Below are 26,825 nucleotides of genomic sequence, written 5' to 3'. Positions count from 1 at the left end.
GTGAGGGTATGACACGTGAGCCCTGTGCCCAAACAGTGTCGGCTTCACTCTCTCCACCTTCCACATATTGAACATCAACAGAAAGTGAGGGCTGCGGCTGTGCTCTGATTTTTGCCCGCTAGGGGACGTGATTTACTATTATTCCTCATTGCAGTTTTAAAATGTGATGAGGGAATAAGGCCCCTTAACGGCCGCCGTTTTAATGCGTATCAGCGGTTGTTAAGTGGTTAATACAACTCAGAGCATGTCCTATTCTCATCTGTTATGTAGATGAGACTCTGCCATTAAAGTCTATGGAGGTCAGTGTAAAATGTATGACACAAAAGGCAGCAGACTTTGTACTTTCGGATCACACTAGGGTTTATCTGCGAGCCGGATAACGCTCTATTTACTTACATTGTAAAAACATCTTCTGGCTCACACATAGAACGCAGCGTGTTCCGGAAAATCGGAATAGCCATCACATGACCCAGAAGAGGACCAGAGCGGTGCTGGTGACGCGCCCCCTGGGACATATTCCTTTTTGAGGGGAATACCCGGCACCGGATCAGATGGGGGGTTGTAGTCTCCGAGCGGCTGTGACCCGGTCCCGTGCCCAGGGCGTCAAGCTCAGGGTTATGTGGCAGTCTTTACTGATGTTATTAAAGTTCGTTGTGTCGACTACGCCACCCGTTGTGATGCGGTCACTGTGGCCGCCGCTGCAGCAGGGTCCGCTGAGGCTGATGGTGGATGCGCAGCTTGGTGGGATAACCCCCAACGGGAGGGGTATAGCCTCAGAGGGGACAGGCGCAGAGGATGGGGGTTGTGGTGGTGCGGTGCAGCCGGTAATGATGACAGACTCGGGTAGTGCAGTTAAGGGTCTTTACTTACTGCAGATGTTCCTGGTCACTCTAGCTCCAAGTGACCTCCCGAGCCGTGCTGCGTCCACCAGGTCCTGGATCCGGCCAACCCCCAAACAAGTCCGGAGCGTGGCCCTGAGCTCTCCCTCTGTCCTTCCTTCAGCCGTCCCCACCAGTGATTCACCTAAATCCAGCTCCCTCGGGCCTTCTGTTGGGCAACCTTTGGCCTCAGGTTCCCTGACCCTCCATGTGGTGTGCCTTCAGGGTGAATGTAGTGGGTGACCGTGACAGACTCTGCCCACGGTCTCCGGTCTCTGGCTGGGGAATGTCTTTACCCCCACCAGCTTGGGTTCCGGTACCCTTCTGCTGACTCCTCACCCGGTGTTCTTATTTGGGTTCTTGGGTCCCTTCTTTGTCCCCCTCTGGGTCTTTCTGTACTCCACTCTCTCACTCTTCAGGCTCAGGTCTGTTCTGCTCCCTTGCTGCAGGCTGACTTCCTCTGCAGCAGACTTGTTCTCTGCAGCTGACTGACAGGCTCCTCTGCGTCTGACCCTGATCTTTGATGGTGCCCACCTTATATAGCCCTCTATGTGTGAGCTCAGGTGACCAGCACCCAATGAGCTCCTACCACTACCCAGACTGCTCCCCCTATCTGCCCCTACACTACATGGGATGTTCCTCCCCCCTCCCACTCCAGCCAGGAACAGGCTCGGTCGCACCTGCACATTTCTAAGTGGGAGTGCCGTCGGCCTGCTCCTCTGGAATGGGATGTATGTAGTGCATGCAGTCTATCTGAGCTCAGTTCCCCACTCCTTCCTTACCCGGGAGTGGAATATCACACCTCTGGGTTGAGGTGCAATACTCCTGTAGCAGCCGAATCCTCAGGGTGCTACATTCCCCCCTGGTAAATCACAGCACGTCCTCGGGCTGCAAAGACAAAAAACACCAAAACATACAACATTTTATAAACATGTAAAACATATTAAATATTATACGAAATACTATATAAATATATATATAAACTTTTTCAGGTAAACAACATTCTCGTCGTCTCTTTCTCTCTTCTGTTCCTCTGGTCACCGTGCAACTCGTGACCAGGTAGAGTGCGACAGTCTTTTAGAAAAATGGTTTTTCCTATAAAACCGGTAGGGGGCGCTTTAGCAAGCGCAACTATGTACAGGGAATTTTGGCCGTTCTCAGTCCCCGGCCAGGTAAAGGGAAAGGGATGGCTGCTCACAGTCCTCAGCCTGGTATGGAAAGGGTTACAGGTTACAGTTCGCTGGTCCCAACGGGGACTATTTTAGCAGCTACAACAGTTCCAGTTTCAGTTTCAGTTCCGATTCACTGTGCCCCGACAGGCAACTATATACAGTCTCCTGCTCTGCCGCACTCAACGGCGTCTGCCTCCTGCTCTTATCTTACGGCTGGTGGTTTCTTCAGACCCGTCCGGGTCCTCTTGCTCCTCCTCCTCGCACCGCAACTCCTCCTCCGTCAAGCGATGCACGTGGAGGGCGTAAGGTCCCTTGGCACACTTGTGCCGGGTGAACGTTACCTCATCACCGACGTAGAGGTCACGGCCTTTGTGACCCTCTGGCAGGTGGGACTCGACGTCCCGTCGTGTAACGAAGACGTCACCCATGGTGTTCCGGTCCCTTATGAAGCCCCACCCATGCTGCGCATTAAACTTTATTACCGTCCCGATGGTACGGGGACGATCTGCTGCACGGGGGTCCCTTCTGGTCCGACTCTTTTGCTCCGCGCTGCGGGTCTGGGCCCATTGCTCTTTGGCCTGCCTCTCCTCCCGCTCTCTCTTGAACTCTGCCAGCTGTTGACGGCAACACTCTGCGCGCGCTGCTGCAGCTGCCCGAGTCTCTCCGGTGAACCCCATCAGATCTTCTCCCTTGGGGTCCCACGCAAATTGAGCCTCTTCTAGGGGAGGCGAGACCCGAGTCACGGGCTTTGGAGCCGGGATCAGGGGCTCACACAGGGGACCTAGTTGCTTCTGCCGCTCCAGCTCCAAGAATCCTTCGGGCCAGATGAAAGGCCGACCGTCCGGCCACGTTAGCTGGCTGAAGGGGTCCTCTCCCAGATGTGGCACCCTAGGTATTACGGGCGCGGGCGCGGTGGTGGTGGCGCCCGGGTTGCCCAGGCCTTGCGGCCAGGCCTGGGGCACCTGGAAGGTGAAGGGCACCGTTAGGACGGCGGCGCCCTGGGTTACCTGGCCTTGCGACCAGGCCGGAGGCTCCGCGGAGGTAGATGGCTCTGCTTTGGATGCGGCGCCCGGAAATGCTAGGCCCTGTGACCAGGCCGGAGGCTCCTCTTCCGGCGCCACGCTCCGGGTCACGATGCGTGACGTCATCGGGGTCGCGACGGCGGCTTCCGGTCGGGGCCTAGTCGGTGGCGATGTCATGGCGGTCTCGGGTACGGCCGGGGGACCTTCGGGCTCTGCGACGGGGAGCTGGGGCAGGTAAGCGGTCTTCCGGTATGGGGTATAGGCATCCCCCTTACCTGCTGCCATGCGTCTCGCTCCCTCTTCTGCGCCGTCTCCGGCCTTGGGTCCTCCCGCGTCATCCGCAGAGGCAGTCGATGTCTTCTTCCAAGGGAGCGGGTTAAGTGGACGGGTTCCAGCTTGCTGGGCCATCTCCCGGCCCCACTCCGCCAGGATCTCCCTCTGCACTCGGGCCATCCTTCCCGCGAGGCCCTCCAGGGCACTCCGCGCGCACTCCCGATCTCGGGGAAGCTGCGCCAGGATCTCCGCTAAGCCTAGCGGGGTTGTTGACTCCAGCAGGCTCCTGACCATCGGGTCGGTGCTGCTCTGCTCTGCTTCCGGCAGGCTCCTGGCCAGCGGGCCGGTGCTGCTCTGCTCTCCTCCTTCTTCCTCCAGCAGGCTCCTGGCCAGCGGGCCGGTGCTGCTCTGCTGCCGCTCCATTCCCGGGTCCACTCTTTCTCTCCTCGACTCCGGGTGAGCTTCTCCGCTACTCCTCATTAGACCTCTTGCCTCCGGGTGCGCTCGTTCTACACTGCTCCAAGCGACACCCATCTTTGCTCTTTTCTTTCGTCTCCTCCCACTTCGAGGGCGGTCCCGGGGCAACTCGGTGACTGTCAGCTCCAGGGGAAGTTCTTTCACGCTGACAGACACCTCCAGCATCACAGTCTCTGTTGGTGGGGGCGGTTTCCACTTTTGGCGCCATTTTCTGTCCTGGCCCACGATGGGAGGTGGCCTCTTGCCCTCCTTTGGCACGCCCATAATGGCGTCCGCTGCTCTTCCAAGGCGGGAAATCTGCGGTTTTGGCGGGAAGCGTCGCCCAGTGGCGGGAAACTCTGCAGATGGCGGGAACAAGCTGGAAATGGCGGACAATCGGCGGGAAACGACTGGTGATGGAGTCCGATGGCGTGGACCCTCCGGAACCGGCAGGAGTCTTCTTTCTGAGGTAAACTTGCACTTTTCTTCAGGCACGCAGTACCCGGGTGTTGCGGGCACGTAATCCTGCCGACTACGCCAAAGTTGACGCGCCCCCTGGGACATATTCCTTTTTGAGGGGAATACCCGGCACCGGATCAGATGGGGGGTTGTAGTCTCCGAGCGGCTGTGACCCGGTCCCGTGCCCAGGGCGTCAAGCTAAGTGTTATGTGGCAGTCTTTACTGATGTTATTAAAGTTCGTTGTGTCGACTACGCCACCCGTTGTGATGCGGTCACTGTGGCCGCCGCTGCAGCAGGGTCCGCTGAGGCTGATGGTGGATGCGCAGCTTGGTGGGATAACCCCCAACGGGAGGGGTATAGCCTCAGAGGGGACAGGCGCAGAGGATGGGGGTTGTGGTGGTGCGGTGCAGCCGGTAATGATGACAGACTCGGGTAGTGCAGTTAAGGGTCTTTACTTACTGCAGATGTTCCTGGTCACTCTAGCTCCAAGTGACCTCCCGAGCCGTGCTGCGTCCACCAGGTCCTGGATCCGGCCAACCCCCAAACAAGTCCGGAGCGTGGCCCTGAGCTCTCCCTCTGTCCTTCCTTCAGCCGTCCCCACCAGTGATTCACCTAAATCCAGCTCCCTCGGGCCTTCTGTTGGGCAACCTTTGGCCTCAGGTTCCCTGACCCTCCATGTGGTGTGCCTTCAGGGTGAATGTAGTGGGTGACCGTGACAGACTCTGCCCACGGTCTCCGGTCTCTGGCTGGGGAATGTCTTTACCCCCACCAGCTTGGGTTCCGGTACCCTTCTGCTGACTCCTCACCCGGTGTTCTTATTTGGGTTCTTGGGTCCCTTCTTTGTCCCCCTCTGGGTCTTTCTGTACTCCACTCTCTCACTCTTCAGGCTCAGGTCTGTTCTGCTCCCTTGCTGCAGGCTGACTTCCTCTGCAGCAGACTTGTTCTCTGCAGCTGACTGACAGGCTCCTCTGCGTCTGACCCTGATCTTTGATGGTGCCCACCTTATATAGCCCTCTATGTGTGAGCTCAGGTGACCAGCACCCAATGAGCTCCTACCACTACCCAGACTGCTCCCCCTATCTGCCCCTACACTACATGGGATGTTCCTCCCCCCTCCCACTCCAGCCAGGAACAGGCTCGGTCGCACCTGCACATTTCTAAGTGGGAGTGCCGTCGGCCTGCTCCTCTGGAATGGGATGTATGTAGTGCATGCAGTCTATCTGAGCTCAGTTCCCCACTCCTTCCTTACCCGGGAGTGGAATATCACACCTCTGGGTTGAGGTGCAATACTCCTGTAGCAGCCGAATCCTCAGGGTGCTACACTGGAAATCGGGAAATATGTATACTACCCTACATATACATTTACACAGGTTTAGGCAATAAAAAGTTTAGTGGAAGTGCTTCTTTAAGAGTCAATGGGTTAAAAAAGGTTCAGACAGTCACCCTGCTTCAGTGAACAAAAATGGATGATTAAAAAACAGATGCAACTAGGGTGAAACCTGAGAAAAAAATGGTCAGTTTATTTCAGCTGTTAACACTCCCATAGATGTGTGAATGTAGTCTTAAGCCGGGGTCAGACAAGTGCATGAAAATGAAAAAACATCCAATTTTCATCCAGAAAACTCAGGTGATTTTCATCAGTCTTGTCATCCGCGTGTCTGTATTTTACATCTGTGTGACATCCCTATTTACACATCATCTGATGTCACTTGTCAAATTCTTCAAAAGTTCCGAGGTTTCTTATGCCATTCTTAGTGAATTGGTGCCTTGGTCCATGTGAAAAATTGTCATGTGATCAGACCAATTGAATAACATGTTAGTGTGCTGTCTGATGTGCTCATTGCACAGACTTGTGCTGTCTATGTGTGACGCGCCCCCTGGGCCGTGGGGTACTCGGTGCCGGGCTGGTCGTTGCTAGGGGAGATGTCACAGTGGCGGTGACCCGGTCCGTGACCCAGGGCGGTCAATAAAAGGAGATATTTACAGGGGATTTATAGTTTTTATATACAGTTCGTGACGCCACCTGTGGTATGCGGCTATATGGAGCTGCCGCTGCGGTGCAGAACCTCTGAAACCGTTGTTAGTGCAGCAGAGTTTGTTCAGCTCTCCACAGGCAGAGCTCAGCTCCAGGGCAGGAAGTAGTGATTTTATAGATGTTGCTGTGCGGTGTAGTGCAGAGAATGGCGCAGTTAATAATTAGTCCACAACTTAATGGCGGTTTCCTCTTATCTTTACTTGCGGTGGTTAGGCAGACCGGGGCACGGGTACTAGCTGGTAGTAGAGGTCCGGGCGGCCTGGAAGCAAGTTGGGGGATCCACCTAGCCATGTGGAGTTGTAGGCCTTCCCTTTGTGCAACATCTTTGGCCCTGCTGCGTATAGCTATGCTGCGGCCCTCGTCCCTGAGTAAAACGTCTTTGTGTTCACCCGTATGGCAGGCCTTCCTGGAGTGTCGCTCCCACGTGGCGGTGCTGGGTCCTATCGTGCTGCTGAGCCTCCGGGCGTCTGATGCGGCCAGGAGACCTGCAGTCTCCTGCCCTCCGGTTTCTGCTGCTGGGCTTTCGGTGCCCCACAAGCTCGGACTCCGGTGTCCGGTTCTTCTGCGCTTCCCGCTGGGGTGAACTGCCGTGCAGCTCCACTCCCGAGGTCTTTCCTCGTCGACGTCCTGACTTCAACTCCTGTCTGCTCTCCTCACACTAACTATCCCCGCCTCCAGATCCCAGTTGCTAAGTGGAGGAGCTCCCCTTGCTAGTCTGGAGCCAGGAAAGTGTTGTATGCTGGTAAACCTGACTAGGGGACCCCTCCTTGCTTCCAGGCATGGCATCACCCCCTTGTGAGGGAGGCAATGCCACTGTGGCAACCGGACTCCTGGGGTGCCACACGTGCACCACGAACTACACACGGAAAACACAGGCACCCATTATCGCCAATGTGCCAGTGCACATTGGACCAGTCAAGTGCATTTTAAGGGCACAGATACACGGCCGTATTACTTGCGAGAGGATAGCATCGCAATCCTCGGACTGGCCGTCTGCTCTTCTGACCTGAGCGTGACCGCATGTATTTCTATGCAGCTGTCACGCTCAGGTAAGGAGAGCCAACAGCCAGTCCGAGGATTGCAATCCTCGATTGAGTAATGCGGCCCTCTGACAGCACCCTAAATAGCAGGCAGCTCCTGTACTCGTCTGATATGTGGACCAGCACACTGAGATGCACAGGAGCCTGTCACGTTAGCAATTTTCGGATGTGACTGACCCGGGTTTTTGTATGGCCGTCTGAACCTGGCCTTAGGCTTTTATTTCATTACTTTCAGTCCATAAATAGGAGTAAAATGTAGGCCCCATACTGTATGTCTTATTGGAAATATTTAGCAATTGTTTCACGACTTGTAGAACCATTATCTTGACTGTTTATAACAGATATTTTCCATAGGCAATAATGTAACAGTGCCTCCCAGCTGCGATCTAACACATTCGCCACATCACACCCATTAGCCCTAACATTAAGGTTATATTCCCACATAGCTTTTCTGTGGATTTAGTCATGAAAACGGTGCAGTAAAACCGCACATTACACCCTTTATATTATAAAGAATGAAATACACAATGACATCTGCATGATAAATTGACATGCTGTGGATTTCAGTTCAGAAGTGTTGGTCAATTTACGCTGGTAATATTTTTTGCAGCGTGTTAATGAAATTTCTTAAAATCTCATGCACGATGCTGGTACTGTTAGTTGCAGTGGATTTTGTGGTTGGACAATTTAGACAAAAAATCTGCTGCATTGGGGATGTATCCTAAGGCTGGTGCTAAACAGCGACCAAGGTCGCAACATTTGCTGCGCGACCAAAGTTTGCTACATCGCAGCACAATACAAGTAAGTGGGATTACATTGAGGCCCTGAGGGTACTGCGATCGTGACAGGCAAGTCACAAAAAGTCTAACTGCATTGGATTTTTTGCAACTTGCTTGACGCAGTTGCAGTACCTTTGGGGACGCAATGTGACCCCATTCACTTATATTGCGCAGTGACACCTAGCAAACTTTGGTCATGCGACAGGTGTAATTTCCTAATTCACAGTGTAGCCCCAGCCTAAAGGAGCTTGTACATAATGCGGCAAAGCTACTATAATAGCTCTGTGATTTAGCGGCCAAGTAAAGGTGAAGCACAGGGAAACAATTTGCTCTATGTGCAAGAACCCACATTTGTGTATGGGCACTGTAAAAGCATTGACAGGTGAAGTGAATAAGTCATCATCTAGCAGCATAGACATCTGTCAGGGGTTGGGATAAAATAGGCAGCAAGTGAACAGTCAGTTTCTGAAGTTGAAGTCTGTTGGAAGCAGAAAAAATAAGCTACTCTGACAAAGGCCTGATGACTGGGTCAGAACATCTCCCAAAAATCAAGTCTTGTAGGGTGAGTGCAGGGTGTAGGGGGCTGCTCCTGGTACACAGTGGTTAGAACATACCAAAAATGGCCCAAAGAAAGACAACCGATGATCTGACCTTTACAGCTGCCCCTGTCTCATTGATACATGTGTAGAGAGTGAAGCCTAGACCACCTGGTTGGATAGTATATGACAAATTGCTGAGAAAGTTAATGCTGGTTATTATAGAGATTTAGAGCTTGTTGGGTATATGGTGTTGTAGTCACAGACTGGTCATGGTGCCCTAGCTGAGCTCGGTCCACTGAAGAGTACAAACAATGGGCAGGTGATCATCAGAACTGATCCATCAAGTGATAGAAAAAGGTGGCCTGGTCTGAAGAATCACGTTTTTTGCTTAAACTGAAGCCATTCTCCAGCCTTTAGATGTTTGTGTGCTTTTCTTTAGTTTTCCGGATAATGGGTATGAACTGCCTTGGTGAGATGGATGGACTAATGCATTTATACAAACAAATGTATAACAATGAGGTGAGGAAAATAACCAAAATCTAACTATACAAAAAGTTCTCCCTAATAAAAGATAACTTTTATTTATCACAATCAAAACAAAATATCACACTGGTTCCTGGAATATACAAATAATTTTGGCCTGAGTGAATTTGATTATCCACTACTAAACCCGGAAAACTACAAGACTGAGTAGGTCAGGATACAGGGCAAAGAAGGACCTGATACTTTCCCTAAGAAATGCCCTACCTGACCGCGGAGGTTGGCACCATAAATAAAGAACGCAAGATTTGGTGACCCCGCTCACCATTGTCTAACCTTAGGGAGCCCTGTACTCACAAAGTCACCCCTAATCTGGATGAATTTGAGAGAGTAAAAAGACAAAATATCCATAAATATGGACAGAGTGACTATCAAAGAATAGGACATACGTAATTAAATGTAGATGCGGTACATGAACCACACATGTGCATAAACATACACACCAAAAGGGCCACAAAGAGCTACCACATAATAAAGTTCCAGTGCAAATAATATATACATCACAGATAAAATCGTACAACCAAACAGAAATACGTCACTTATAAATAAAGGACCCCATATAGCTACTGATTCGCTGCGACCTCGAGGCGTTTCCCCATCCTTGATACAGATTCATCAGGAGGTATTAGAGGATAGATAAAAAGCAGATCCTTGGAGTTATGATGCCCGGATAAAAGTTGAGGTTGCAGTGAATTAGTCGCTATATGGGGTCTTTTATTTATAAGTGAGTTTTATTTCTGTTAGGTCGTACGATTTTGGGTTTACTGCCATAGTAGACTGCGTCTGGGTGTCCTCCCCCAGTAGGTGTACATGCCCAAAAATGAAGCACTACAGAGCGCACGTTCGCTCTGCCGGTTCCATTACACTGTGTGCAGAATTATTAGACAAATGAGTATTTTGATCACATGACATGGGCGTACCCACCCCCTAGAACCAGGCACGCAAGCCGCACACCAGGGCCGGCGTCAGCACCCGGTGCACCCAGGCAAATGCCGGGCCCTGAGCAGGCGGGGGGTGCCCCTCACCGTCAGCGCCCGCTCCCCTTCGCTTGCTCAGGGCCCCGGCACAATACTTACCCCTCCCCGTGCCTCCGCAGCAGCTCCTGCATCCTCCGCGGCTGCTGCACTGTGATGTCTCAGGTCAGAGGGCGCGGTGACGTCTTTACACCGCGCTCTCTCCTGAGCAGTCACAGCGCAGAGCGGGATGAGGCCGGCGACGCTGGAGTCCGGAGCAGCGGCAGCAGGTGAGATGTGAGGTGAGTATTTGATTTTTTTTTTTTATTATATGGAGGCCTGTGGCAATATAAGGGAGGGGGGTGAGGTGGGGGGGTGTGACATCCTGCATGGGGCATTATAAGGGGGGGTGACATCCTGCATGGGGCATTATAAGGGGGGGTGACATCCTGCATGGGGCATTATAAGGGGGGGTGACATCCTGCATGGGGCATTATAAGGGGGGGTGACATCCTGCATGGGGCATTATAAGGGGGGGTGACATCCTGCATGGGGCATTATAAGGAAGGGGGGGGTGTCATCCTGCATGGGGCATTATAAGGTGGGGTGACATCCTACATGGGGCATTATATGGGGGGGGGACAGCCTACATGGGGCATTATGTGGGGGGAACAGCCTGTGTGGGGCATTATGTGGGGGGAACAACCTGCGTGGGGCATTATGTGGGGGGGACAGCCTGCATGAGGCATTATGTGTGGGGAACAGCCTGCATGGAGCGTTATATGGGGGCCAGTATTCTGTATGGAGCGTTATATGGGGGCCAATATCCTGCATGGAGCGTTATATGGGGGCCAGTATCCTGCATGGAGCGTTATATGGGGGCCAGTATCCTGCATGGAGCGTTATATGGGGGCCAGTATCCTGTATGGAGTGTTATATGGGGGCCAGTATTCCGTATGGAGCGTGATATGGGGGCCAGTATCCTGTATGGAGTGTTATATGGGGGCCAGTATTCCGTATGGAGCATTATATGGGGGCCAGTATTCTGTATGGAGCATTTTATGGGGGCCAGTATTCTGTATGGAGCATTATATGGGGGCCAGTATCCTGTATGGAGCGTTATATGGGAGCCAGTATTCTGTATGGAGCGTTATATGGGGGCCAGTATTCTGTATGGAGCATTATATGGGGGCCAGTTTCCTGTATGGAGCATTATATGGGAGCCAGTATTCTGTATGGAGCGTTATATGGGGGCCAGTATCCTGCATGGAGCATTATATGGGAGCCAGTATTCTGTATGGAGCGTTATATGGGGGCCAGTATTCTGTATGGAGCGTTATATGGGGGCCAGTATCCTGCATGGAGCGTTATATGGGGGCCAGTATCCTGCATGGAGCGTTATATGGGGGCCAGTATCCTGCATGAAGCGTTATATGGGGGCCAGTATCCTGTATGGAGTGTTATATGGGGGCCAGTATTCCGTATGGAGCGTTATATGGGGGCCAGTATCCTGTATGGAGTGTTATATGGGGGCCAGTATTCCGTATGGAGCGTTATATGGGGGCCAGTATTCTGTATGGAGCATTTTATGGGAGCCAGTATTCTGTATGGAGCGTTATATGGGGACCAGTATTCTGTACGGAGCATTATATGAGGGCCAGTTTCCTGTATGGAGCATTATATGGGAGCCAGTATTCTGTATGGAGCGTTATATGGGGGCCAGTATCCTGCATGGAGCATTATATGGGAGCCAGTATTCTGTATGGAGCGTTATATGGGGGCCAGTATCCTGTATGGAGCGTTATATGGGGACCAGTATCCTGTATGGGGCATTTTATCGCAGCCAGTATACTGTGTGGAGCCATTCGCCGGTTTCTGAGCTATTTTGGAATTTACAATAGATATCACTCATGTAATGTAAGAAGTGAAATCTTTGCATTGTACTATATATATATTTCTCTTCGGTATCTGTGACCATGGCTTGCCCCCCCTAGTTTTGATCCTGGGTACGCCCATGTCACATGATACTTTTTATACATGTTGTCCTACTCCAAGCTGCATAGGCTTGAGAGCCAACTACCAATTAAGTAAATCTGGTGATGTGCATCTCTGTAATGAGGAGGGGTGTTGACTAATGACATCAACACCCTATATAAGGTGTGCTTAATTATTAGGCAACTTCCTTTCCTTTGGCAAAATGGGTCAGAAGAGAGATTTGACGGGCTCTGAAAAGTCCAAAATTATGAGATGTCTTGCAGAGGGATGCAGCAGTCTTGAAATTTCCAAACTTATGAAGCGTGATCACCGAACAATCAAGCGTTTCATGGCAAATAGCCAACAGGGTCGCAAGAAGCGTGTTGGCCAAAAAAGGCGCAAAATAACTGCCCATGAATTGAGGAAAATCAAGCGTGAAGCTGCCAAGATGCCATTCACCACCAGTTTTGCCATATTTCAGAGCTACAATGTTACTGGAGTATCAAAAAGCACAATGTCTGCGATACTCAGGGACATGGCCAAGGTAAGGAAGGCTGAAAAACGACCACCTTTGAACAAGAAACATAAGATAAAACGTCAAGAATGGGCCAAGAAATATCTTAAGACTGATTTTTCAAAGGTTTTATGGACTGATGAAATGAGAGTGACTCTTAATGGGCCAGATGAATGGGCCAGAGGCTGGATCAGTAAAGGGCAGAGAGCTCCACTCCGACTGAGACGCCAGCAAGGTGGAGGTGGGGTACTGGTATGGGCTGGTATCATCAAAGATGAACTTGTGGGACCTTTTCGGGTTCATAATGGAGTGAAGCTCAACTCCCAGACCTACTGCCAGTTTCTGGAAGACAACTTCTTCAAGCAGTGGTACAGGAAGAAGTCGGTATCGTTCAAGAAAAACATGATTTTCATGCAGGACAATGCTCCATCACATGCATCCAACTACTCCACAGCGTGGCTGGCTAGTAAAGGTCTAAAAGAAGAAAAAATAATGACACGACCCCCTTGTTCACCTGATCTGAACCCCTTAGAGAACCTGTGGTCCATCATAAAATGTGAGATCTACAGGGAGGGGAAACAGTACACCTCTCGGAACAGTGTCTGGGAGGCTGTGGTGGCTGCTGCACGCAATGTTGATCGAAAACAGATCAAGCGACTGACAGAATCTATGGATGGAAGGCTGTTGAGTGTCATCATAAAGAAAGGTGGCTATATTAATCACTAATTTTTTTGGTTTTTGTTTTTGCATGTCAGAAATGTTTATTTCTAAATTTTGTGCACTGATATTGGTTTACCTGGTGAAAATAAGCAAGTGAGATGGGAATATATTTGGTTTTTATTAAGTTGCCTAATAATTCTGCTCAGTAATAGTTACCTGCACAACCAGATATCCTCCTAAGATAGCCAAATCTAAAAAAAAAACACTCCAACTTCCAAAAATATTAAGCTTGGCTATTTATGAGTCTTTTGGGTTGATTGAGAACATAGTTTTTGATCAATAATACAAATAATCCTCTAAAATACAACTTGCCTAATAATTCTGCACACAGTGTATAGTCTATGGCCCTGTCGGTGCATACATCCGAATCCCAGTTTGTGGGGGGTTTGGACATAATCCTCGACAGGACCACAGAACGGGTGACAAAACGCAATGTGAAGGCACCCTAATACACAGGAGGGACGATACACAAAAGGGATGACACACAGGAGTGATGTCAGCTTGGTTTCAGACAATTATTGGTTCACTTTAATGCAGTAAAAATCTCTCTTTGTACAGTGTTAGCCAGTAGATAAAAAAATATTAAAAGTTTAGAGTCCTCAGTGGTTGATACCTTCTAATGGATAACTGAAAAGATGATAATAAATAGCAAGATTTTGAGACTACTCAGGTCTCTTCATTAGGCATAGAATAACACAAAATCTGAAGAGTCAAATATTTCTACCCAACAGGATACAGAAATAATTCAGTAAATAAGACCAGTGATGTGAACAGTGTGGACTGGGGCGCCAAGGGCCCACCAGTAACCAACTTCAGGGCCCCCTATTCAGCTACATGCAAATGTGACGCTATCCTCAATCACAAATTTATATAACAATCATCTGGGTGGATTGTTACATGAATAAGATGCTGTCTTTGTACGTAGTGATTCAAGTATATTGTGGCAAGTACTGCTCATATAAGAGGGTTGTGGCCCACCGGAGGATTCTCCTGTTCTCCTGTGGTCCAATCCAAGCCTGGATGTGAAGTAGAACTATCAATATGGAACGACAGGAGGCTTCTGACAATAATGTTTCTTAGATTTGGGGGCTGCCTAAAACACAAAAGTGGGGGGGGTCTGGAAATGTAGATTTTAGTTGGGCATCTTTTTGTAATAAACGTTTTAGTTTCTGTGCAGCTGCCTTTAACACCTCCAGATTTGGATTGTAAGTGACTACTAGAGGGACCCGGTTGCTTTCTTCTTTAGTTTTCTAATATAGGAGATGATTCCTTGATATTCAGGTCGCTCTTGCAATCTGGTTTTCAATTGTTCTTGGATGGTAGCCCTGATTCAAAAATGTCTTTCTGAGTCAGGCCAGCAAGGTGATTGTCTCTATCTGTAGGGTTGGAACATATCCGATTGTATCTGGTGGCTTGTTCACTTTACAGATGGGAATTTTTTGTTTGTTTTTTCAAATGGCAGGAGCGCCCCCTAGTGGAAATGATATGATGAGTTCCTTTTTTCGTCACCTTTGTATTGTTACTTAGATTTCTATTTTTGTCTCTAAGGCTTCAGATTATGTTGGCCCCATATTTTTATAGACAGTGTCTCATCTCTCAATATCAAACATATTTCTCTTTTTTTGTAACAGAAAAAGAAAAGTTATTTAAAGATGCTTGTTCAGCTGGCTACAATCACTGTTTCTGTACAAGAAAAAGGTAAGAAGTTTTTAATGTCTTATTGTATAGTTTAATCAAGTATCATTTGATATTGTGTGGCTCTGGGTTTACTCCATTTTTTCATAACTTAGGTTAATTTTCCACGACAAGTTTTTGGTGAGTTTTTGACCCAGTGTACTTTCACTGCACCAAAATCGCATTGTCTTACAGTTCCAGCAAAGCGGATGGGATTTATAGAAATCTCATGCCCGCCATGGTTTGCTATTTTTGACCTGCGATGTGAGTTTGACATCCACTACATTTCTGTTTCTATTGCAAGTACGCTGAGTTTTATGTACGGCTTTTCCCCATAGAATTGCATTAGATGCAGAAAATACACAGATAAAAAACACGTTTTTATCATGGTTTTGACGTTGAGTTTTTTTGTCTTTTGTTGGTATGTCATGTTTTAAACAAAGCTGCTTTGTTTTTGCTACTTTCAGGCATTCGGATTTGACAAAACTTTATTGATAAAGACGTGTGTGGAGTACATGCGTTTTTATTTCGTTTACAAGAGGAGATGCAGTAAATATGCATTTATGTGTTTTTTTTGACTGTGGATCTTCTGCATCTAATACAAGTATATGGGTAAAATTTGCACATAAAACTCATTGTCCCTGCGAGAGAAATTGACATGCTGCGAAATTCAAATATGCACCGCAGGTCAGTCTATGCAGGGTAAAAAAAGCACAGTCAGCATGAGATTCATATATCACATCCATTTTGCTGGAATTGTAAAACGCTGCATTTTTTCAGCAACGAAAATACGCAGCGTCAAAAACTCATTGTGGGAAATTAAAGGGGTTATCCAGGTTTGTGATGAAAAAACTTTTGTCACAAACCTGGACATCTCATTTATCACTCCCTGAGGAAGCACTTGTGAAACGTGCGTAGGAGTGTGGAGCCGCGGCAGTGTACTTCACCATGAATTCGGGGCAGTATTTTTCTTTGTTCAGACCTGATTATTTTCATTCATTTTGTACCTGGAATGGTCATCATTACATTAGTTGGCACTCTTGTGAATAACATGGGTACATGTATCTGATGTTTTTACCCCATGGTGCCTATATAATCACTACTCACCTGTTTTACACTTACCTTCAAGAATTACCTGTCAGTGATACAATTTTATCTTGTTTAGGCACAGTTACTTCACACATCCCAAGTTTATTTTACTTCAGTTGTCACTTGATATTTACTTATTGACCATTTATTCTTTGGGTTTTAGCATATACTGTGTGACCTGACCCTTCATCAATTTTACAACTTTTTTTGTTATCCATTTAACAAAAGGCCCCCTGCCTCTTCCCTTTTTAAAATGTATTATCTTTTACATGTTTTTTTTTTAACTTGTCATCGTTTGTCAATTGCTGTTTTTCTAATAAGTATTTTGTTTTACATTTCATTTGTTACATGCAGTTGTTTAGGTTTGATTGGTTTAGGTCTGCTCTGAATTAGTGCTACATTGCACCATTTCTATATATCACTTGCTTTCTCCATATTTAGTATTTTCTTCTATTATAGGTTTTAACTCCTGTAATCTTACCGGACCACTTTCTGTAGGTTTGATATAATCAATGTGTAATGCCCTAAAGTTGTTGTATATGTGCCTTTAAGATGTAACAGAGCTAGCAGCTACCTCATTATGTTTGCACAATGTTCACATTTCCCATAGCAGAAAATGTACATGATAATTCAGTACATAGAAGTGGTTTATATATGCACAAAGTGATGTACATGTTATGTTATTCTATCAGGAGGTTGTAAAAAGTTTACAAAACATTTTGTGCATAAGTGTACCGTATTTTTCGGACTATAAGACGCATCAGACCATAAGACCATAAGTTTTGGGGTGGAAAATAGGAAAAAATATTTTTTTATAAGATGGGGGTCCGTCTTATAGTCTGAATAGGTATCTTACCTGGGGGGCAGTGGAGCGAGGGTCACAGGAGGCAGGGTCCTTCAGGAAGCCAGCGGAAGTGGAGGAATGCTGCGGACCCTGGGTGCGAGAAGGCGGTGCTGGTGGAGCAGGATCACAGGGCCCTCCGTGCCCTTTCTCAGGAACCCAGCGGCTGCAGCAGAAGAGGTGAGATGCTGCAGGGCCGGTGCCTGTGGCCTGACCTGGGCCGGCGCCTGTGACCTGGCTGGGGCCAGAGCCTGTGGCCTGGGGCCGGTGCCTAGGGCCGGTGCCTGGGGCTGTGGCTTGGCTGGGGCCTGGGACTGTGGCCTGGCTTGGACTGTGGCCGGTGCCTGTGGCCTGGCTGGGGCCGGTGGCTGTGGCTTGGGGATGTGGCCTGGGGCTGTGGCCGGTGCCTGTGGCCTGGAGCTGTGGCCTGGGGGCCAATGCCTGGGGTCAGGCTGTGAGCGGCGTCGGGCTTTGAGCGGCGTGGCAGAGCGGTGTGCTCTGCTTTCCGGTGGCTGTGGCCATCTTCCTGAAGCTGTGATCTACAAGAAAATAGCTGCCCGAGCTCCCAGACTGTGCATGTGCCTGTTCGGGCGGCCATTTTCCTGTAGATCACAGCTTCATGAAGATGGCCGCAGCCCCCGGAAAGCTGCTCTGCTGCACCGCCACTCTGCCTTATCACTCCTCTGCTGCACTGCCACTCTGCTTCACCACCGCTCTGCTGCACCACTTCACCGCACCGCCGACAGCATGTCACCTCTTCTTCTGTTGCTGCCGCCGCAGCGTTCCTGAAGGAGGGAGGGAATGGAGGGCCCTACGATCCTGCTACACCAACACCGCAACTAAGTAAGTTACGTTTGGACCATAAGACGCACCCCCCATTTTCCTCCCAAATTTGGGGGAAAAAAGTGCGTCTTATGGTCCGAAAAATACGGTAGTCGGAAAGTAGTAGGAAAGCTGAAGGAGCAGGTAAGGAAGCAGCCAAAGCTCATGTATATGAGAAACCACAGCCTCAGCTGCAGACAGCTGTGTGATAAGGACTGTGCCTAGAAGCAGACGTTGAAGCTCAGAAATCTCTGTACCATTTATATATCTGCATCACTATATTGGAAAGTAACTGTGATTGCTGCATAGGAATTGAATCTCTGTTCAATCATCGTTCCTCTGGATATACCTGTGTATTCGTACAATAAGTAAAAGTTATCAACAACCCCTCTGGCCTCCATGTTTTCTAGACTATTTGGCGTGCGCCACATTACATCACACTATCAGGAAACAGAGGTTAATTAATGGCACCCTGGCGTCACAAACTTTATTTTCTTTTATTTTTTGTCCCTGCCATAGCAAAGTGGTAACATCCGCACACCACTTGGTGCGTGACCTATGGCATAGTAGCACATACATTACAAATGTTTTATCTTTTTTTATGGGGGAAGAGGGCTTTTCATGTTTTTTTACATACTTTAATTTTTTTTTGCTTGCTGTAGTATTATCAGCAGGAGATTATCACCAGAAGAGTAGTAAACCTGCTGCCATGTTGTCTGATTCTGCAGCCAGCAATGGACAATGAAACACTTAGGCAGCAAACGATGCAACATTTTTAATGAAGCCCAATTGCAAAAATGATTTTTAGCTCCAACTCTGTGCATATAAGTAATATAAGTAAAAAAAATTGCCCCTAAAGGAGGACAGTGTCTTTAAACCTTTCAGTCCAACCCCCACAATATACTTGATAAACATCTCCCACTTGCCTGCTTTTTGTCAGCATCATTTTTCAAATGTCCTTTTTATTTCGTTAAAATGATAGAAGGCTTAAAATTTAGCAAAAATGTTTTCAAGGAAGTTTACTAATTTTATTTTTTATGGACTTCAGTTTTGAAGTGACTTAAAGAAAACCACTGTAATGCACACGCCCGGGCTGAGCGGCGTGTGCGTGTGAGTCCACTGGACCGTGCCGGACACGGCTGTTGACCCACACAGGGGAATACAGGAACAGACAGGTTAGGCTGGCACACAGACTGGTGGGTATAGGCAGGCACGACTGGTATGCAGGCAGGCTGGTATGCAGGCAGGGGGGTACAGGCAAGCACGGCTAGAGTGCAGACAGGGAGGCACTAGCAGGTAGGAACACAGGCGGGATAGGACCCAGTACACACTGGGACTCAGGAACAGAACCACAGATGTGGCGGACAAACACAGCAGAGTGAGGCCGCCCATAGAGGTGAGCGAGAGCAGGGCAAGACGAGACCGCCTAGAGCGGTGAGCGAGAGTAGAGCAGAGCGAGACTGCCGGGGCAGTGAGCAAAGGAGTCAGAGCAGAGCGAGACTGCCGGAGCAGTGAGCAAAGGGTCAGAGCGGAGCGAGACTGCTGGAGCAGTGAGCAAAGGGTAAGAGCGGAGCGAGACTGCCGGAGCAGTGAGCAAAGGGTCAGAGCGGAGCGAGACTGCCAGAGCAGTGAGCAAAGGGTCAGAGCGGAGCGAGACTGCCGGAGCAGTGAGCAAAGGGTCAGAGCGGAGCGAGACTGCCGGAGCAGTGAGCAAAGGGTCAGAGCGGAGCGAGACTGCCGGAGCAGTGAGCAAAGGGTCAGAGCGGAGCGAGACTGCCGGAGCGGTGAGCAAAGGGTCAGAGCGGAGCAAGACTGGCGAAGCGGTGAGCAAAGGCAGAGCAGGCTAGAACCGCCGGAGCGGTGAGCAAGGCAGAGCAGGCTAGAACCGCCAGAGCGGTGAGCAAGGCAGAGCAGGCTAGAACCGCCAGAGCGGTGAGCGAAGCAGAGCAGGCTAGAACCGCCGGAGCGGTGAGCAAGGCAGAGCAGGCTAGAACCGTCGGAGCGGTGAGCAAGGCAGAGCAGGCTAGAACCGCCGGAGCGGTGAGCAAGGCAGAGCAGGCTAGAACCGCCGGAGCGGTGAGCAAGGCAGAGCAGGCTAGAACCGCTGGAGCGGTGAGCAAGGCAGAGCAGGCTAGAACCGCCGGAGCGGTGAGCAAGGCAGAGCAGGCTAGAACCGCCGGTGCGGTGAGCAAGGCAGAGCAGGCTAGAACCGCCGGAGCGGTGAGCAAGGCAGAGCAGGGGGGACAGGGCTCTGTACACACGGAACAGGCAGGAAGGGAAAGGCAGAACCAGATACCCACAGGGTACTTGCAGAGAAGTAGCGAGTGGACCACAAACTCACAAACGGAAGTACAGTGACAACGAGCAGGAGTTAGGCACGAGTTCAGACTCTGCAGAAAAAGGAAAGGTACGGACATAGAGAAACACAGGAAACAGGCTAGAAGAGTATACAGACAAGAACAGACACAGTAGCAAGATACAGGAGCGGGTCTAGGTATGCAGCCCCTAGAAGGCGGGAGGAACAGGCTAGGAGCGTGTTCAGACAGGACAGACAAGATACAGGAGCGGGTCTAGGTATGCGGCCCCTAGAAGGCGGAAAGAACAGGCAAGGAGCGTGTTCAGACAGGCCTGGAAATACAGCCTCCAGGAAGGGCAGGCAAGCAAACACAGAAGGGGACCTGGCACATTCAGAGTGAAAGAGCACACTGAATGAAACACAATGCTCAGGCATGGGTTAATTGGAGCAGCTGGTTTAAATACCAGGTGACAGACAGCAATAGGCTGAGGACGCACAAGGGGTGTGCCTACAGCAGGTACAAAAAGCAGGAAGTGATCGGGCGCCGCTCTTAAGCAGCAGAAACAGAAGCAAACAGACAGCATGGAGGGAAGCCAGAGAGACATTCTGGATTGGAGATCAAGTGCGCGCTCTTGCACAGTGGGAGATGGACCACTATGCAAGGACGCCGCCAGGTATGTTACAACCACCTAGTGACATTTTAAAAACTGCACCCCTTAAATTATTCCTAACTGCTTTTATGAAATTTGTTAATGACTCGCCCCCTGGGCCGTGGGGCACTCGGAGCCAGACAATAGGGAGACGATGGGGGTAGTAGTGGCAACCCGGTCCGTGGCTCAGGGTTGTCAGACCAGTCGTAGTCCTTTATAAGTTTTAAGTAATGTCCGACTACGCCACCCGTGGATTGCGGTCAGTGCTAACCGCCGCTGCAGTGCAGACCTCTGGGACAGATGTACATGTGCAGCTCCGAATAGTACAACTCCCCACGGGAAGAGTAGGGCCCCAGGGCAGTGTATGATGGATGATGGAGGGGATGATTGCGACCGCGTTAGCCAGGAAACGGAGGCCTCTTAAACAGTTCAGGTTCTTTATTAGAACAGGTAAAACGACCCAGAAACAGGCCCGGCTAGGAGGGGGCCTGGATGTCTGAGAGCAAGTGGGAAGCTGGCCCTGGTCAAGGTGAGGGTGTCGGCCTACCGTGCTCTCTGTGCTCCTTCTGGCTATTTCCCTTCTGGTAATGTAACAGCCCACGTTCCTGAGCTCACCGTGTCCTCTCGCCCGTATGGCTTGCAACTCGGGTCCCTTGCTACTCCCGGCCTGGTACGGCGCTGCTGGTCCCTTCTGCTGTGGCGGAGCCTCCGGGCTTCTTAGGCCAAGGAACATACAGTCCCCTGCGGACTGGTTATCTGTTGTAGGATGTGGAATCCTCACAGCCTCAGACACCAAAGTCTGGTAGATTAGTTTCTTTATCTGCCAGGACAGACTCACTTCGCCTTTTGTCCCTGGCTCGTGGCTCTCCTACTGCCACACGTCCTCTTAGGCTGCAACACAACTGTCTGTCCCTGCTCTGGGACACCTCTCAATCCAGAGACAGGTTGTCCAGTTCTCCCTAACCCTGCACCCAGTTCCAGCTTTTATAGGGGTAGCCTGCTCCCCCTACTGGCCTGGGACAGGAGGTATTGCTTGCTAATGACCCTTGACTAGAAGACCTCCCCCTTGCTCTCAGACACAGCTTTATTATACATTTGTGGCATCCAGGCCAGGGTGACACATTAACCCTTCTGGTGCTTCACAGGAATTAATGCAAAGTGGAATGAAAAAAAAAAGATTTTTTTTTCCATTAAAACATAGATTTAGAAATTTGTTATTTTCACAAGAGAAAATGAAAAAATGGACCCCACAATATTTTGTGCAACTTCTCCCTAAAGTGCCAATACCCTATATATGGACAAAAACTGCTGTTTGGGCACATGGCAGTGCTCAGAAAGGAAAAACACTATTTGATTTTTAGAGCACAAATTTTTCTGGAATGGTTTGCGGATGCCATATTGCATTTGCAGTGTCTTTAGGTGCCAAAAAGCAGAAAGCCCCACACAAATCACCCTATTTTGGTAACTAAACCCATCATGGAATTCATCTAGGGGTGTAGTGAGCAGTTTTAACCCACAGGTGCTTCACAGAATCATAGAATTTTTCACTCTAAAGGGGTTATAGTATAAAACTGACTCCACAATTCATTTTTTAATGTCTACCAAACGCTGCAATACCTTATATGTAGTTGTATACTAGAGCACATGGCAGGGTTGAGACGGGAAGGAGCGCTACCTATCTTGTGGAATGCACATTTTGTTTGAATGAATTGTGGGAGAAATGTGCAATGTCCCAGAGGTGCAAGAGCAAAAGAAAAACCCACAAGTCACCCCATTTTGGAAACTACACTGCTTAATCAGGAGTTCAAGAATTGTTTTTATTTGTTCTTTAACGCCTTTTATTGTGCGGAAAGTGATAAGAGAATATCACTGAAACAGATAGACTGCTGGAAAAATATGACTATTTGCTATGCTATTAGACACTAGCACTGGTAAAGGTGGAAAGAAAATGTATAAAACTATGATATTTATTTCTACACTTAAAACATTCAATGCTATAATGCACTAATCTAACATAATTATTGTACTCTAATATATGCTATTATGACTCTATATAGCAGAGATGAGATGAAAAATATCCGACTGAAGAGAACTAAATTGGAGATGAAAACTCTCCCTAATAAACTGGTGACTATAAGTACAATGTTAGGCTCTCCTAATGTGGTGGATCCACTAAGCCTCAGGTCCGGGTGAGCACACGGATCCAGCAGGCATTGGTGTAGCAGGCAGGAAGACACATGTAGAACAAGGACTTGGATCACTGGTGACCACAGGAGGACAAATCCAGAGAGGTCGCAGGAAAGTCTGAAGCATCAAAGGCCGCAGAAATGTGGGGACACAAGGCAGATGCAGACCAGGAGCTGATAGAGGAGCACAACAGACAAAATACACGACTAGGAGTCTTAATGCCAAAACACAGTCTTAGTGGGTCTTAAATAAGCCACTTGTAACAGGCCATTTGTAAAGCCTGATGTGGAGCACAGCGGAGGGCAGCGGACATAGGGGAAGGTGGTGAAGCCCTGCCAAGCTGACGAAGGTGCGTAACATACAATAATGTGTACCTGGTACAGCTAGAATGGACTCTGCACTAATGTGATTAGAACCCTGTCTCCATGTTTATCTGCCTCATTACACGGTTACTGTTTCTTGTCATCTGTCAGAACAGTGTGCTTCAGTGTCCTTCAAATGCATTGCTTCAATGCATTTCTCACAGAAGGCCAAATTCAGCTAACAAAGTGCAGAGCAATTCATTCATGGCAGAGTCCAAATGTTGACCTCTGGTAGCTGTGTGAGATAGCTTGAGTACAAAGTAATATATACATTACAGAGCCGTGATGGTGGGTTCTGATAACTACATACAGTGGATAATGTGAATGATCATATATAAGTCAGAGCCATGGTGGTGGGCTCAGACAAATGAATATTGTAGAGTGCAATGAAATATATCAGTGCCAGAAAGCTGATTGTGGATTCTGGCAGCTGCACACAAAGGATAAAGTGCAATAAGGTATATAAACGACTGAGTCCTGATAGGATATTGATTCAGTATAAATGCTAGTCGTGCAAAGCGTCTTGGACGCCTAATATTTAAGCCTGATGTACCTACTCCACTCCTTACTTCATCACCGTATTGGTCTACATCTAACTAGAGCAGCGAGGCAAGCACTGATGTTATGGGATCCACACTATATTGTCATAAAGATAAGAAACTTCAAGCTCGACGTATACAGACTTTTATACAAGAATCAACCGAAAAACAAACATGATCCACAATGCCCCTAAAAAAGCAGTAAACCAGTGGTTGCAGTATGATTGGTATACAGCAGAGGCAATTATAATAAAATATTCCACTAATGAAGTTATAATGTGGTCTGTTACTGAAGCTGATTCTGTGACCATGTTCACAGCACCGGTTATGCGACCATTAGAGGGCGCTAAATAACTGAATTGCAATATGTGGAACATACAGTGATGAGCAAAAGGGGAACAGTGTTTTGATCTTTTGACTTTCAGGCTCCATGTCTCACCATCCACTACTGTTTTGAACGTGAGACCACTGCATTGTTACTGTTTTGATCCTAAAAATCTATAAATTTTATTATTTTGTTAGTATTTTTTAAATCCACTTTTGGCTTTCAACATTGCCTGAATCCTGGGCATTCTGTTGATCAGATTCAAGCATGTCCCGACAGAAATCTGATCCCAGGTCTCTTCTACACGTTCCCAAAGTTGGTGCATACTGGTCGACTCACTTGGGTATGTACAGTTGAAACCAGAAGTTTTCATACACTATATAAAAAGACACGTATGCATGTTTTTCTCAATATCTGACATGAAATCAGAATAAACCTTTCCCGTTATAGGTCAATTAAGATTACCATCATTTTTAATATTTGCCAAATGCCAGAATAATGAGAGAGAGAATGTTTTAGGCTATGTGCCCACGATGCAGAAATGAAGCAGAAAATTTCTGCAGCATTTCTGCATCTCCCTGGCAGAAAAAACGGATGCAGATTGTGCATGCTTTTTTCCTGCAGAATACATGGGGATTCACATGCGTTTCCGCATGTGGACTGACAAGCACTTTCCAGGCGATAGCATCACTTGGAAAATGCTTGACAACTAGGTCACACTGTATAAATCCATGCAAAAGGCATGGATTTATATAGTGTGACCGTAAAAATAAAAAAATAAAGCTATACTTACCCCCGATCCCCCACCGCGTGTGCTGTCGCGCTCATCCTGGCTTCTTCCGGGTTGACGGCATCTCGCGAGACAGCCTGCGGTCACATGACCGCGACGTCATCTCAGGTCCTGGAAGGAGAAGCGCTGCTGGGGCCGCCGGACAGGTGAATATAAACTTTATTTATTATTTTATTCTTTTTTTTTACAGGTACAATGGTACCCAGGTCTGGATTAGAGACTTCTCTCCTCCAGAACTGGGTACCATCCGCACATAGAGACGCATAAAATCCGCTTGTACAAATGTACAGACACAGATTCTATGCGTCTCAATGCAAGTCAATGGCGGCGCTTCCGCAAAATTAATGAACATGCTGCGGATTTATTTGCGCTGCAGAAACGCTGCGGAAAAATCCGCAGCATGTGCATTGACATTGCGGAATGCCATTGGGGACCATGGGGTGCGGATTACCATGGTTGTTTGATTGGGGACGGATTCTCATTGGGGACCATGGGGTGCGGCTTACCAAGCGTTTTACAAGCTTTTCCGCTGCGGAAATTCCGCAGCATAAACGCATGAAAAATGCATCGTGTGCACGCAGCCTTAGGCTGCGTGCCCACATTGCGGATTACAAGCGTTTTTGATGCAGAATTTCTGCAGCGGAAACGCTTGTAAAATGCTTGGTAAGCCGCACCCCATGGTCCCCAATGAGAATCCGCAAGTTCTATGCCCATGCTGCGGATTTTTCCGCAGAGTTTATGCTGCGTTCAAAAATCCAGAGCATGTTCATTAATTTTGCGTTTCCGCAAGCGGAATTGCCTTATTTAATGCATGAAAAAACGCAAGGCAATTCCGCATGTCGAAAACGCGCGATAAACGTTTGCGGAATTCCGCATGCGTTTTTCTGGGAGAGGACATGCGGAAATGAAGCAGAAATTTTCTGCTTCATTTCCGCAACGTGGGCACATAGCCATAAGGCATTTTTATTACTTACTGCAAAGTCAAACGTTTATAGACACTAAGGCTATGTGCACACGATGCAGAAATGAAGCAGAAAATGTCTGCATCATTTCTGCATCTCCCTGGCAGAAAAAACGCATGCGGATTGTACATGCATTTTTCCTGCGGAATACATGCGGATTCACATGCGTTTCCACATGCGATTCCGCATGTGGATTGACAAGCGCTTTCCAGGCGATTTTAGCATCACCTGGAAAGTGCTTGACAACTAGGTCACACTATATAAATCCATGTAAACGGCATGGATTTATATAGTGTGACCGTAAAAGAATGTACAAATAAAAAAATAAAGCTATACTTACCCTCTGATGGCCCGGCGTGTGCTGCCGCGTTCGTTCCTGGCTGCTGGGATATCGCGAGACACTGCGCTGAAGGGCCTGCGGTCACATGACTGTGACATCACCGAAGGTCCTTCAGTCTTGCACGCAAGCAGAGGGAAGGAGACCGGGGGCCGTCGGAAGGTGAATATATCTTATTTTTTATTTTATTCTTGTTTTTACAGCTTTTTTATGGTACCTGGGTGTGGAGGAGAGTCTCATCTTCTCCACACTCAGGTACCATCCGCACATTAGAACGTGCCAATAACGCAAGTACAAATGCAGTCTTGCGGTATTGGTGCGTTCTAATGCAAGTCAATGGCAAAATTAATGGACATGCTGCAGATTTTTGAGCGCAGCATAAACGCTGCGGAAAAATCCGCAGCATGGGCACAGCACATGCGGATTATCATTGGGGAACATTGCTTCCCTTCTACCATGCGTTGTTAATGCGTTTCCGCAGCGTATCCGCAGCTGCGGAAACGCATTAAAAACGCATCGTGTGCACACAGCCTATGATTACTATGCCTTTAAACAATTCTGGACTGCCCATATGATGATGTCATGTGTTTGGAAGC

Source organism: Phyllobates terribilis, unplaced genomic scaffold (assembly GCF_046119375.1).
Source record: "Phyllobates terribilis strain yellow unplaced genomic scaffold, ASM4611937v1 Scaffold_5__5_contigs__length_657084704, whole genome shotgun sequence".
NCBI lineage: Eukaryota > Metazoa > Chordata > Amphibia > Anura > Dendrobatidae > Phyllobates > Phyllobates terribilis.
This window is presented reverse-complemented; position numbering follows the sequence as displayed.